Here is a 13697-nt window from a genome sequence, read left to right on the forward strand (position 1 = left end):
GAAAGGAAGGAAGGAAGGAAGGAAGGAAGGAAGGAAGGAAGGAAGGAAGGAAGGAAGGAAAGGAGGGAGGTAAGGAGGGAGGAAGAGGGAAGGAAGGACCAGAATCTACACAGAAGGCAAAGGTGAGGATTCCAGGATCAGGCTGGCTGCCCTGAGTGCCAAGGATGCCACACGGGACTGAGCCACGCACCATAAACTAGGCAGCAGCTATGGTTCATGTGCAGGGAAATGGACTCCTGTGGGAGCGAGCACGGAGCAGAATCTACAGAGGAAATGCCAGGTGCACAGAGGGATGCAGGCGTCTGAGCAAGCCTGGCCCTGGGGTGAGGCTCTGTCACCCGGCCCAACCCTGGCCCTGACCAAGCCACAGCTACTACCAGAACAAGCTTGCTGCCGGAGGCCCCTGACCCTTCTGCAGCCACCAGAGTGGACTCTCCCAGCCAATGACCTCCCATCTCTGCTGGGGGAGGAGGAGAACAAAACGCACCTAAAATCTTAACCAGACTCGCATGGCAGGATGTCACATGCCTTAGCCTGGTCACATGTTGAGTCTCAGCCTGCGCCAGCCGGTACCAACTCACAGACTGCATAGACTGGCGGGAGGGAAGCCCTTACACCGGCACTCCCACCATGAGGTCCTAGACACTAGCCACCCTGAACTACGTAAACTAGACTCATCATGGACTGAACCATGGCTCTTCCGTGGAGTACTGGTGCAAGTGCCCTACAGATGAGGCTTGGAACAAAACACCAAGGAGAAAGCAGAAGGCAAAGACGGGGCCTGGGACAGCACTTCTCACACCATGACCACGATCAGGCAGTTCTCTTCAAATGAACCTAACTTGCCCCAGCAAAATACACTTTTCTAGAGTGGGTCCCATCTTCACATAACGCTATATCTCTTCTCTACCTCCAAACCTTTTTAGCCTAACTTTGGGCCAAAAAAAAAAAGAAAAAAAGCAAAATCCTACACAATACAGACACATACATACGGGTCCCACTTGTGCCTCAGTCCAGACCTGCCTGCCTCAATCCCCCTGCTATGTGGCCCTCGGACACTCCTGCCAGCACATTAGAACAAAGCCCGCCCATCTGGTCCAATTCTTTTCCAGCCTTCCCCCTCCCCCAGCTTCAGGGTGATTCCTCCCCACCCCCAAACCCAGGCTCTCTTTCACTGCCCCTCAGCATCCATCCAGGAAGCTCTGCCAATCCTGTTACTCACTGCCCCCCTTTGTCTGCCACACCACAGGAAGATCCATAAAGCTGACCACAGAAAGGGCAGCTGGGTGGGCAAGGAGTGGAGGCAGAAAGTGACATGAGGGCCAAGGCCAGCCCCCTGTAGCAGAGACTGCCACTCAATTGACTGAGCATTCCAGTAAGAGTGCAGGCTAGAGAACAAAGGGAAGTGAACCCCAGAGACAATATTTTCTCACTTTGGCCCATCTCAGAGCTAAGGGCATGTGCCTCAGTCCCCTCTCAACAGCTCATATCCTTAGCCGGTCTGTGAGGGTAGGCTCTTTCAAGTCATGCAGGGGAGAAAGAGGCTGCACCCACACAGCCCTAGTCAGACCAGGCCAGGAGGGCCAAGCCCAGCCATGGGGGTAAATGCCTTGTGGTCAGACCCAAACACGGAGCCAACCACTGCTGGCCTCCAGACCTAGCCTAGAGCTCCACGTTGGATTTCTGGACTGGTTCTGCTCACTGGGGCTCCAACTCCTTAGGACTAGTCATCCTTACGCAGGTCAGACAAGTGGCACTGACCGTCAAAACTCAATGACCTCCCAAGCCTGCATCTCAGAGTGTAGCCTCCACCTAGAGGCCTGGGGTGAGCCTTCAGGAAAAGCAATCCAGCAGTCAAGGGGCAAGGTGCCAGCTCACTTGCCACCGCACTATTAGGTCAACTGTCTCCCGGCACGGTGGTTATACAGTGTTTGCTCTCTGGTAATTTGTTAAACTGGACGTTTTCTATACATGTTATATTTCACAATTTTAAAAGGGTTGCGGGAAAAGGCAACTGCCGTTATGGAATGTAAACCTGAGCAGATGCCAGAGCCGTCAACCAGGACGCTAAAGCTGATGGCGGAGTGCAGAGCCACCCAGAGAGCTACTGTGGCTAGGAGGACCTGTCCACAGAACCGGCTTGTACTGATGAAGGAGGACGCCGTGATCACCCCTGATAAAATGACCTTGCACAGGGAAAGTGAGGCACTGGGGCAGGCATAAGCTGCTCTCTGGCCCAGCCCTTCCCCCCACTCACTGCCCTGACAGCCTGCCCAGCTTTTGAGGCTAAGGGCCCCATGGCACATAAAAGGCAAAGCTAGGGCATAAACCAGAGTCTGGGGGCTCCCTTCTAAAAATGAGAGAAACGCATAAATGTATAGAGTAGCACATTCCAATCACCCTGGCATTTAAGACTTGGAGGCAGGAGCAAACCCAGGGCCAGCCTCAGCTATATAAGGAGTTTGAGGCCAGCCTGAGCTACATGAGACTCTGTCTCAAACAAATCAAAGTAAACAAAAATTAAAAGTGAGTAAAAGTTCACAAAGCAAATGCGGCACAGAGTCACGGATGCACACAAGAACCAAGCCATGCTGTGTAAAGAAGGGCTGATGAACCGGGGGACAAGGCTGTGCACACCCAGCTGGGCGGCATCGGTGAAGAAGAGTGACAAGGACGAGGCAGGAAAGAAGATCCCTCTCACAAACCAGGAGCAGAGTGATGCCTCTCTGCAGGGCAACCTGGCACTGTCTGCCAGCACCTTAGGCCTCCCTGCCCTTTGCATTCCTACCCCAAGGAAACAAAGGTCAAGTAAAATATATATATTCAGAAAGCGCTCTTTACAGTAATGGGGAAAAAAATGGAAACATTTACAACAAGGAAGACCCTAGGGAAGATGCTCAATCCTCATTCAGAAGGACAAATGAGATAGACATAGAAGTAGTAGAAGACAGGAGCCTACCACAGATGGCCTCTGAAAGACTACTGATCAAGGTATCGAAGCAGAGGCTGAGACTTGTAGCCAAACTTTGGGCAGAGTGCAGGGAACCTTAGGAAAGAAAGGGGAGACAAAAGAACCTCGAAAGGACAGGAGCTCCACAAAGAGACCAACAGAGCCAAACAAACAAACAAACCTGACTCTGGGGGCCCTGAAGAGACTGATACCCCAACCAAGGACAATTCATGGAGAGGACCTAAAACCCCAGCTCAGATGTAGCCCATAGACTCAGTCTCCAAGTGGGGTTCCTAGTAAGGGGAACAGGGGCTGTCTCTGACATGAACTCAGTGGCAGGCTCTCTGATCACCTCCCCCTGAGGGGGTGCAGCCTTGCCAGGCCACAGAGGAAGACAATGCAACCACTCCTGATGAGATCTGATAGGCTAGGGTCACATGGAAGGAGAGGAGGACCTCACTTATCAGTGGACTAGGGGAGGGGCATGGGGGGAGGAGGGGAGGATTGGGAGGAAACAAGGGAGGGGGCTACAGCCTGGACACAAATTGAATAAATTGAATAAATTATAATAATAATAAAAAAATTAAATGGAAACATTTTAAGTGCTTGAATAAGGGATGAGGTGTGGACTCTGGCAAAGCAGAACATGGCAGAGCTTCTCTAACAGAAAGCAGAGGGCTGGCTAGCTCAGTGACAGGGTGCTTGCACACACAAAGCCCTGGGGCCAATCTGTGGCACTGAGTCACAGCCACAGTCATGACATGAACCCCAATCTCAGTTCTGGCCTGGCCTCCAGGCCTGCGTCAGAGCTTCGCTCTGGGCACTTACAGGCTCTTCCGTTGGCCTGCCCAACTTTCCTGGGTATGGCGGAGAAACAAGATGTTCCAGAGTGAGATGGTGTACCGTGACCTTGTGCCGATCTGAAAGTGTGTATAAATAGCATGTGTTTACTTCAGCCTTCTGGTGCATGTAATTCACAAAAAAAAGTAATCCTGAAGGATAAACCCTAAGGCTAGAAAAGGAGGAAGCATATTATGAGAAAGGTTACCTTACTTTAGATAAGTTTTCGTTTATTTTATCTTTATTTCTGTGCGTGTGTGTGCCTGAATGTGTGCATATGAAGGTGTGTGGGGTTAGACACAGAAGCCAAAAGATGGCATCAGATCACCTGGAGCTGGTATTATAGGAGGTTGTGAATCCCCTGACCTTGGCGCTAGGCACCAAAACTCCGATCCTCCGGAAGAGCAGCAAGAGCTCTTAACCACTGAGCCACCTCTCCAGCCATATATCTTTTGTTTTGTTTTTGATACAGAGTCTTATGGTGTGGGCCTGAGAGGCTTGAACTTGCTTCATAGACCAGGCTGGCTGGTCTTGAACTCACAGAGATGTGCCTGCCTCTGCCTCCCAGGTACGAGGATTAGGGGATGTGCCACCACACCGAGTCCAGCCCTGATAATCTTTAACAGTGATCACATACTATGAAAGAAGTAGCACCTGTTAAAATGCTGTGTAAAAGACATTGCGAGTTAAGTCCCCGGGATAGAAAGGATGAAGGAATAGAAAGCAGCCACAGCATCTGGGGGACGGGAGGCCGGTGGATGTGAAATGACTTAATGGAGCTAAGTAAACTAAATCCTAAGACAGTAGCGCAAAAAGCCAAAAGCCACCTAATGAATTAGACAAAGCTCTGGGAATTACAGATACAGGGCGCCGGCGCACCGGCGAGGGGAGGGGCTGTGTGCACGGGAGCTGGCGGAATGGCGCACTGCTGCCTGCTGCCAAGCGAGTGTCCATCCCTCTGCAGGAGTGTTTTCTGGGATCTTAGGTGGGGGGAATCTGGTTTTGAGGACATGGGTACCCCATGAGGACGGAAAATCAAGTGAAAGTTTAAGTTCTGAGTATACACACATATGCATACACACTCACGCACTCACTCGCTCACTCACTCAGCCACAAAGGACATCAAAAAATATAAAAGGAAAAAGGGTACTCCGGGTCATCTAGTTATCCTCCTGGGGAAGGAGAGCAATGGAAGGGATAGAATTCTCTCTCTCTCTCTCTCTCTCTCTCTCTCTCTCTCTCTCTCTCTCACACACACACACACACACACACACACACACCTCTAAGCTGGCTTTTTAGTAAGTATGGATGAACAGGCCATGAACACCCATCATTAAAGGAAAGTGCATGCCCACACACATACAAAGAAATAAATGGGATGTAAAAACAGAAGACCAAAGTAGCACAACAGAAAAGCTCCCGGGAAGAAAGAGACCGTGCAAATAAAGGAAAGTAGAAGAAAGTGCAAAAGAATAATAGTTAATGTACTAAGATACTCCACTAAAAGAGGGCGCTGGGGTGGCCCCAGGGTTAACATTTGGAACAAAAGGGAAAGAAAGCTAAGAGATTGCTTCTGTGAAACAAGAAAAGGACACTACAGAGTAATGACAGCATGCAGGAAACCAAAGAAAGTTGTCAGAAATTCAAAACAGGATCAAATGAAGGCAGAGGAGGGACAAAGAATGTGAAGAGACAACAGTAAAGGGAAAACTGCAGGCTGTGATCAGGGACCCCATACCCAAATACTCTTGTGCACTGGTGACTGACTTGGCAGTTTTCAGTAACCCCTGGCATACAACAGCAGGTGCTTACCCACATGCCTCTAACAGCCGATGAACTGGGGTCCCACAAACCCTCCAGGACCGGTAAGCCAATTGGACATGTGTGTCGTCACGACAATGGTGGCGAAGAGAACAAAGAAGCTCGATTGTGCATGTGTCCTTCAGCCCTCTGTCTGTGTCATAATTGCCAACATACCATCGGCCCAAAGTAAGAACACGGATGAGCCCAATATCAGTAGAGGGGAACAGCACTTCATGGCAAAGGACATCGAAACAGCTGTTTTTGTGGCCCACCGCATACGGCCCTAAGGAGAGAGACAGGAAGAGGAGGAAGAGAAACCATTCTGGTGCTTGCCGGGCTGCAGAAGCCTGTAATCCCCAGTGCTCAGCAAAGAGGATAACACAGGAGGATTACAAATTTGAGGCCAAACTGAGCTATACAGCAAGACCCTGCTTCAGAAACAACCAGGAACAAACGGGGGAGATGGCACAGCAGTTTCGGGTGTTTCCTGCTCCACCAGACCCAAGCTTAGTTCCCAGCACCCATGTCAGGCTGCGGCCTGTAACCCCAGCTCCAGAAGATCCAACACCCTCGAACACACACATATGTGCGAGTACACATAAAAATAAACAATTCTAGTGGAATTCCTAAAACCGAAGGATACGAATTTCTACCCTAGATTACTCATGAAGCCCCTAGTAAATAAGGCTAAGTTTTTACCAAGATCGCTTTCAGAACACCGAGAACAAAGGAAGTTTCCAGAAGCATCTTTAGAGGGAGTAGCAGTAGACAGTACACCAAAGGTAGAAAATCAAAAATAACAACAGGAACCTCAGTAACCCCAACAGAAAACAGAAGGCAAATGACAAGGCCTTCAAATTCTTTAAGGAAAATTATTTTTCAAACAGGAATTCACTATCCAGCTGAACTTTGAAGTTAAGTGTAACAGGAAATAGTTCCTGTGTGTGCAGGTGTCAGAGACACTGACTGTACTGCGCCTTCTCTCAGGACCCTCGGAGAACATGGGACACGTAGGGGAAGAAACCGAAAAGACAAAAGCCAAGTGAGACTGGTTCCCAGGCAACCTCGTGCTGCAGAGATGGCTCTGCCGTGAACAGACCACACTGCTCCAACAGAGGGCTCATGTTCAGTTCCCAGCACCCACAAGGTGGCTCGCAACCATTGTAACCACAGTTCCAGGAGATCCAGATTTTTTTCCGACCTCTGCAGGCACTGCATGTGCATGGTACACACACACACACACACACACACACACACACACACACACTCATGTACAAAACAAAAATAAATAAACCTTTTTAAAATAAAAATTAATGTACACCCTCCATAGAGAGGAAGCCAGTCTGAATCAGGGCAGGTGAGAATGTTCCGGAAGAGACTTCTCAGGGCTATGAACCTGGCAAATATCTGACGGTTCTGAAGGGGTGGAGGGTGCCTTACACAGAGGGCTTAGCGTGAACAGAGATAGTGGGGAACACATAGGAAACTAAGCAAATGGCAGTTACCAACTGTGGAGAAGACAAAAAGTGTGCAGCCTAAATAAAGTACCTGTAATTTAGTACCACACTGCCCAATTAATGTAATCGCCAAAGCTGGGGTGTGGCTCAACGGGTCAATCCTTAGAGAGCACACGTGTGCTCTGGGTTCAGTCCATAGCACCACAGAAAAAGAAATGAAGACTGAATGCCGGCCAGCCAACGTGTCCTGCTTTATAACTCTCTTGTGAACAGGGAGGGCAAGAGTGGGAACAGACGGGAGCAAGGCACCACAGGAAGTGGGTACCCAAGTGTCAGAAAGGGACATCAATAGAGAATGTGGGCAAACTGAAAAGCTACAAGCATGTCTGATGCGATTGTTAAAACAAAAACGAAAAATGAACTGGTTCGAATAACTGCGATTCCTGGCCTCTGGAGAGTGGAGAATGGCACTACGTGAGGAAGCAGAGGCAAGGATGGAGAGATGACCCGGCAGGCCAGAGCACCCGCTGCCCTCAGAAGACCCAAGCTGAGTTCCCAGCACCCCTGTCAGGTAACTCACAACCATCTCTTGCTCCAGCTACAGGGGACCAACATGTTTGCAGGCACCCACATGCATGTAGTATATGCTCGCACACATGCGTATAAACAAATCTTTTAAAGAATTGTATGAATGCTTAGTTCTTTATATTAATGTAAAGCTTTTGTGACAGGTGAAAATGGAATGCAGAAAGCAAAAACAAATACCCCTTCTAGAAAGGAAGGAAGGAAGAAAGGAAGGAAAGGAGAGAGAGAGGGAGGGAGGGAGGGAGGGAGGGAGGGAGGGAGGGAGGGAGGGAGGGAGGATAGAAAGAAGAAGCCGGAAGCCAGAAGCCTGCTAACCATGGTTGAGCTCTCAAAAAAGAGCCAGCAAGGAACTGGCCCATGCTGGGGACAAGCAGAGAACAGGAGAATGGGAGGAAGGGACCAGATTGAGGGCCAGGGCAGGAGGCCTCTAAAGACTAAGTGTCCCGTCATTTCCAGGGAGGATTAGTGGCTCCAGAACCTTCCGATCCATCCAAAAGAGGCTTTCAAAACAATAAGCTGTTTGAGATATTATCTGGGGGTAAACTGAAAGACTAGAAACACCCCAAATGTTTATCTACAAAGGGCTCATTAAGTGGCGAAGTGCCCACAGAGCGGGACTCAAATCCAATGCCGTGCCATGTGCTGACGACATGAAAAGACACCCAAACAAGGTGTAAAAATTGCACACAGGAGAACACAGAGATCTGGTGGGAAAAAAAAATAGTGAAAGTTTATTCAGGCAATAATTGACAATACATGTTTTCGGTTTTATTTCCTAGATGTATTCTATTTTTTTAGCTATATCTATATATTTTCACATCTGTATGGCGTGTGTGCATGTGCGTGCAGGTAGCTACAGAAGCCAGAAGAGGACGTCAGAGCAGCTGGAGCTGCAGTTACAGAGTCGTGGGCTGCCAGCTGTGGATGCTGGGAATCAGACCCTGCAGGAAGGTCCCTGTCTTTGAGCGCTGAGCCATCTCCCCAGCCCAGACAGTACTTGTTTCTGAAAGCATAGCAAAAGAATTTATATTTCATATATTATAATTCACTTGCTCTTCAAATATTTATTCAGCCCTTAAATACATTATACACTGCGTTGTTTGGAGTTTTCACTGTGAATATCAACAGGGAGAAATGAAGAACTACAAAGCAGGAAATAATCAATGCTAAAATAACGAATTCGTGTGTTTCATTTAAAAGAAGCAATAGGGTGTGGCTGCGTGGTGCCACGCATCTTTAACCCCAGCGCTCCGGAGGCAGAAGCAGGTAGGTCTCTGTGAGATCAAAGCCAGCCTGGTCTACAAATTGAGCTCTAAGCCAGCCTCCATACTGAACCTTGTCTGCAAAAATAAAAATGAAAGATATGTGAATAGGAATGCCCCATCTACCCACACTAGGGAGGGACTGCTCCAGCGGACTGCGAACTGGCCTAGACCTACTGAAGTGGGATGACAATAGCCACTTTTGTGGAATCGTGATGCTCAGCATCCAGAATCCTTTATGGCCTGTCCAAGGCCTCAAGTGCCCCTCTGACCTCTGCTCTTTCCAGGTCTAAGCTACAGAGCCATCTCTCTTCAGCAGCCCTAAACAGATGGTGGAGGACAGCCTGGGGTCTGGCAGCTCTGAGCACTGCCACCAGCGCAGCACTGGCTTTGTGGCTCTGGAGCAGCCTTGTGAGCTGGGACAGTGCTGCTTTCGCTCTAGGCTGGAGGGCAGGACTGATCAGAATGTTGTGTCGGAAGTAGCCAGCAAAGGGGCCAGCATGTGCTAAGATGCTCAACAAATCCATGAGTTCTCCTCAGAAAAGGATTCTGGCCACAGGCAGGAGAGGATGGAGAAGTCAAAAAGCATGGGACTAAGCGGGGGAGTCGAAGCAAAAGGAAGACCACCCTGAGCAAAACAGGAACACCAGAGGTCCTGAACAGAATGGCAGAGGACTCTCACGGAATGGTGCTCCAGAAACAGAAAACAACCACAGGTGTCCACGCAGACATGGAGACCTTTCCCTGCACAAGGCACGTTCCCACTGATGAGGCCACTTTGAAAGCCTAGGACAGAGAGGTCTGTGATGCCTGCTTGAAGCATCTTCCTTGAGAACAAGAATGCAAATGAATGTACAAGAACCAACTGCCTTCTTTTACCTAATAAGCTGGCATCTGTTTATAAATTTGTAATCCACAGCGCTAATGAAAGATGGTGTAAAGACAGACATTCTCAGGGCCTGCTGGTACTGACACAGTGACGGTCTTTCTAGAAAATCCTTCCTTACCTGGTGCACATGGCAATCTAAAACATGCACATTGATTCAGCAATGGCTATAAAAACTGTGACTAAATCTCTCATCAGCAATTCTACTTCTAACAGAGTTCTCTAAGATATACGCACAGAGGACACTCAGCGAGGCAGCTTTAAAATCAACCATAATTTAAAAATAAAACTTTACTGATGGGAATGGAGAGATGTACTTGCTGCTTTTGCAGAGGACCTGGGTTCAATTCACAGTATCCACAACAGTTCAGAACTGCCTGGAACTCCAGTTCCTGGGGAATCTGGCGCACTCTTCTGGCCTCCTCAGACATTGCATTCACATGGTACACATACATACATACAGATAAACTCAAACACACAAAAATAATTTTTCCCTTCATCTGACAGAGGGCTAATATCCAGTATATATAAAGAACTAAAGAAGCTGAAAAGCAGAAAACCAAGTAATCCAATTAAAAAATGGGAACAGAGCTAAACAGAGAACTCTTTGTAGAGGAATATCAAATGGCAGAGAAACGCTTAAAGAAATGCTTAACGTCATTAGCCATTACCGTAATGCAAATCAAAATGATCCTGAGAATTCACCTTACACCCATCAGAATGGCCAAGATCAAAAACTCAAGTGACAACACATGATGGAGAGGTTGTGGAGAAAGGGGAACCCTCCTCCACTGCTGGTGGGAATGTAAACTTGTACAACCATTGTGAAAATCAATCTGGTGCCTTCTCAGACAACTAGAAATAGCTCTTCCTCAAGATCCAACCATACTACTCCTAGGCATATATCCAAAAGAGGCTCGAGTACACAATAAGGACATTTGCTCAACCATGTTTGTAGCAGCTTTATTTGTAATAGCCAGAAGCTGGAAACAGCCCAGATGCCCCTCAACTGAAGAATGTATGCAGAAATTGTGGTACATCTACACAATGGAGTATTACTCAGCAATGAAAAATAAGGAAATCATGAAATTTGCAGGTAAATGGTGGGACATGGAAAGGATCATTCTGAGTAAGCTGTCCCAGAAGCAGAAAGACACACACGGTACACTCACTCATATAGACATATAACATAGGATAAACCTACTAAAATCTGTACATCTAAAGAAACTAATCAAGAAAGAGGACCCTGACTAAAATCCTCAATCCCCATCCCAAAGAGGATGGACATCAGAAGAAGAAGAAAACAGGAAACAACCTAGAAACCTGACACAGAGGGCCTCTGAAAGGCTCTGCCCTGCAGACTATCAAAGCAGACACTGAGACTTATGGCCAACTTTGGGCAGAGTGCATGGAATCTTATGTAAGAAGTGGGAAATAGTAAGAGCTGGAGAGGACAGGAACCCCACAAGGAGAGCAACAGAACTAGAAAATTGGAACACAGGGGTCTTCCCAGAGACTCATACTCCAACCAAGTACCAGGCATGGAGATAACCTAGAACCCCTACACAGATGTAGCCCATGGCAGTTCAGTGTCCAAGTGGGTTACATAGTAATGGGAAGAGGGACTGCCTCTGATATAATCTGATTGGCCTGCTCTTTGATCACCTCCCCCTGAAGGGGGAGTAGCCTTACCAGGCCACAGAGGATGACAATGCAGCCTCTCCTGATGTGATCTGATAGACTAAGATAAGAAGGAAGGAGAGGAGGATCTCCCTTATCAGTGGACTTGGGGAGGGGCATTCGTGAAGAAGGGGGAGGGAGGGTAGGACCGGGAGGGGAGGAAGGAGGGCTTATGGGGGGATACAAAGTGAATAAAGTGTAATTAATAAAAAAATGATGCAATAAAAATCAAGAATCTGAGAATAAATGTAAAAAAAAAAAATTTTCAGGAAAAAAAAGTTTATTGATAAGACACTGATACAAGTATATTAAGTTGCTGGTGTGCTAGTGTGAGTAACTCCTCAGGTTATATTAAGTAGAAAATTGCTGTTCAGATTAAGAAAGTTATGAGTCTATTTGTATTAAAAGAGTGCATACATCCATATACAAGCAATAAAACAACTCTGTAAGGGTACCTACCTAAAGCCACAATTTAGGGAATTGTGTGTGTGAGCAATAAAATACTTGTCTGACACGTGTGAGGCCCTGTGTTTGATTCACACGCTCATACACAACTCTGCCCAGGAAATCTGTGTGGAGGAATTTATCCTGAGGAAAACATGCCCACTCAGCATTGTTGGTGATCCAAAAGTGAGCAGAGTCATGGCTCTGAGGATGTTCACTGTGGTGCTGAGAAAAGCCAGAGCCTGGAGTCAGTCTGTTTCCATCCACAAAGGGCAGCTCCAACAGAGACAAGTAGCTTTGCACTCCAGGTGACACTGTGGACGAATGTGCCAGGACAGTCACACTTGTCACAATAGAATCGGATGTCACAAAACATCAGCCCGTTTTGTTTCATACATAAAGGTGGCAAAAAAAAAAACCTACTTATTAGAAATGTTTCTCTTTATATTTTCTGACTTTCTATGGCATTTCCCTTTTGATAAGTAAAACTCCTTTTCTTACAAATCTAAATACTTAAATGAGAGGCTTCCCTCTATTAAATGAGTGGCCAGGCTAACTGGGGTGGCTCTTGCCTGAAATCTCAGCACTCAGAAGGCAGAGGCAGGAGAATTACAGGTATGGGCTCATTCTATAAATAGATCCAAGCCAGGCTGAGTATCCCTTGATTTACTTCCTGTTGTTGTGATAAACAGCAATACCAGAAGCCTTCTGGGGGCAAAAGGGTCCATCATGAAGGGAAAGTGGGACAGGAATTCAAAAACAGGAACCCGGAGGCAGGAACTGAAGCAGGCCAATGGGGAGGAACTATTTAACTGGCTTTCTCCCATGGCTTGCTTACACCAGCAGGGCACCTGCCCCAGGGTGGCATTGCCTGTGCTGGACTCAGCTCATCCACATCAGTCATTAATCAAGAAAATGCCCCCTCAGACTTGCCTCCAGGCCAATCTGCTGGAGCCATCTTTTCAATTGAGATTCTCTATTCCCTGACAGCTCTAGCCTGTGTCAAGTGAATGAATGAATGAATGAATGACTAGCACACTGCACTATTGGGATAGTCCCAGGCTAGTCTGGACTGGGCGGGGGTTGGGGGAAGGAAGGGAGAATGGGCAGATAATCTCAGAAGTGATCAAGTGAGGAGGATGACTTATGGAATGCAGTGAGATCTGGCTCCCTGCCAGCACGTCCCAAAGCCCCCAGGAAGGAGTGGCTGTGCCCGGACTGACAGTCGGGTGCGGTCTACACCTGGATGTGGTCTCCAAACATCATCACCGAATCTCAGAAGTCCCCGTGTGACTGCCACTTCAGCCTCCAAGAGGCCAGAGGCCAGGCTGGGCACGAGGCTGAAAAAGAACGAACGGTAGAACAGCCCCCTTCTCGTCTGCTGGGACCCTGCCACAGCCAACAGCCCTGACCCTCTGCTATCTGTATGTCTGATGCCAAGCCCCTTGCCGCCTTCCAAAGAGTGTGCTGCCTGAAGGAACGAGCGAGATGTCTGCAGCGCAGCAGGCACTGGTAAAGTGCTGTGTGAACGGGAGGTCGGTCCCTTCCACCAAGCCTAAGCAGACACTTGGAGATGGCCCAGGAATGCGCTGAGGGGCGTTTCCAGCCACCCCCCCTCTTACCTTTGCACCATACCCTCCCCACCCCCACCACCTCCCAGAGCACCCAGTCTACACACCTGCCGCCCCCCTCCCTGGCCACATCTTTCAAGGAAGTCAGAGTCCCAGAGAAAAGCAAACCCCTTGGGCGGCTGGGAGCAACAGTAGTCCTACTGTCCCAGTTATGAGAAT

Source organism: Meriones unguiculatus, chromosome 3, assembly GCF_030254825.1.
Source record: "Meriones unguiculatus strain TT.TT164.6M chromosome 3, Bangor_MerUng_6.1, whole genome shotgun sequence".
NCBI classification, from domain to species: domain Eukaryota; kingdom Metazoa; phylum Chordata; class Mammalia; order Rodentia; family Muridae; genus Meriones; species Meriones unguiculatus.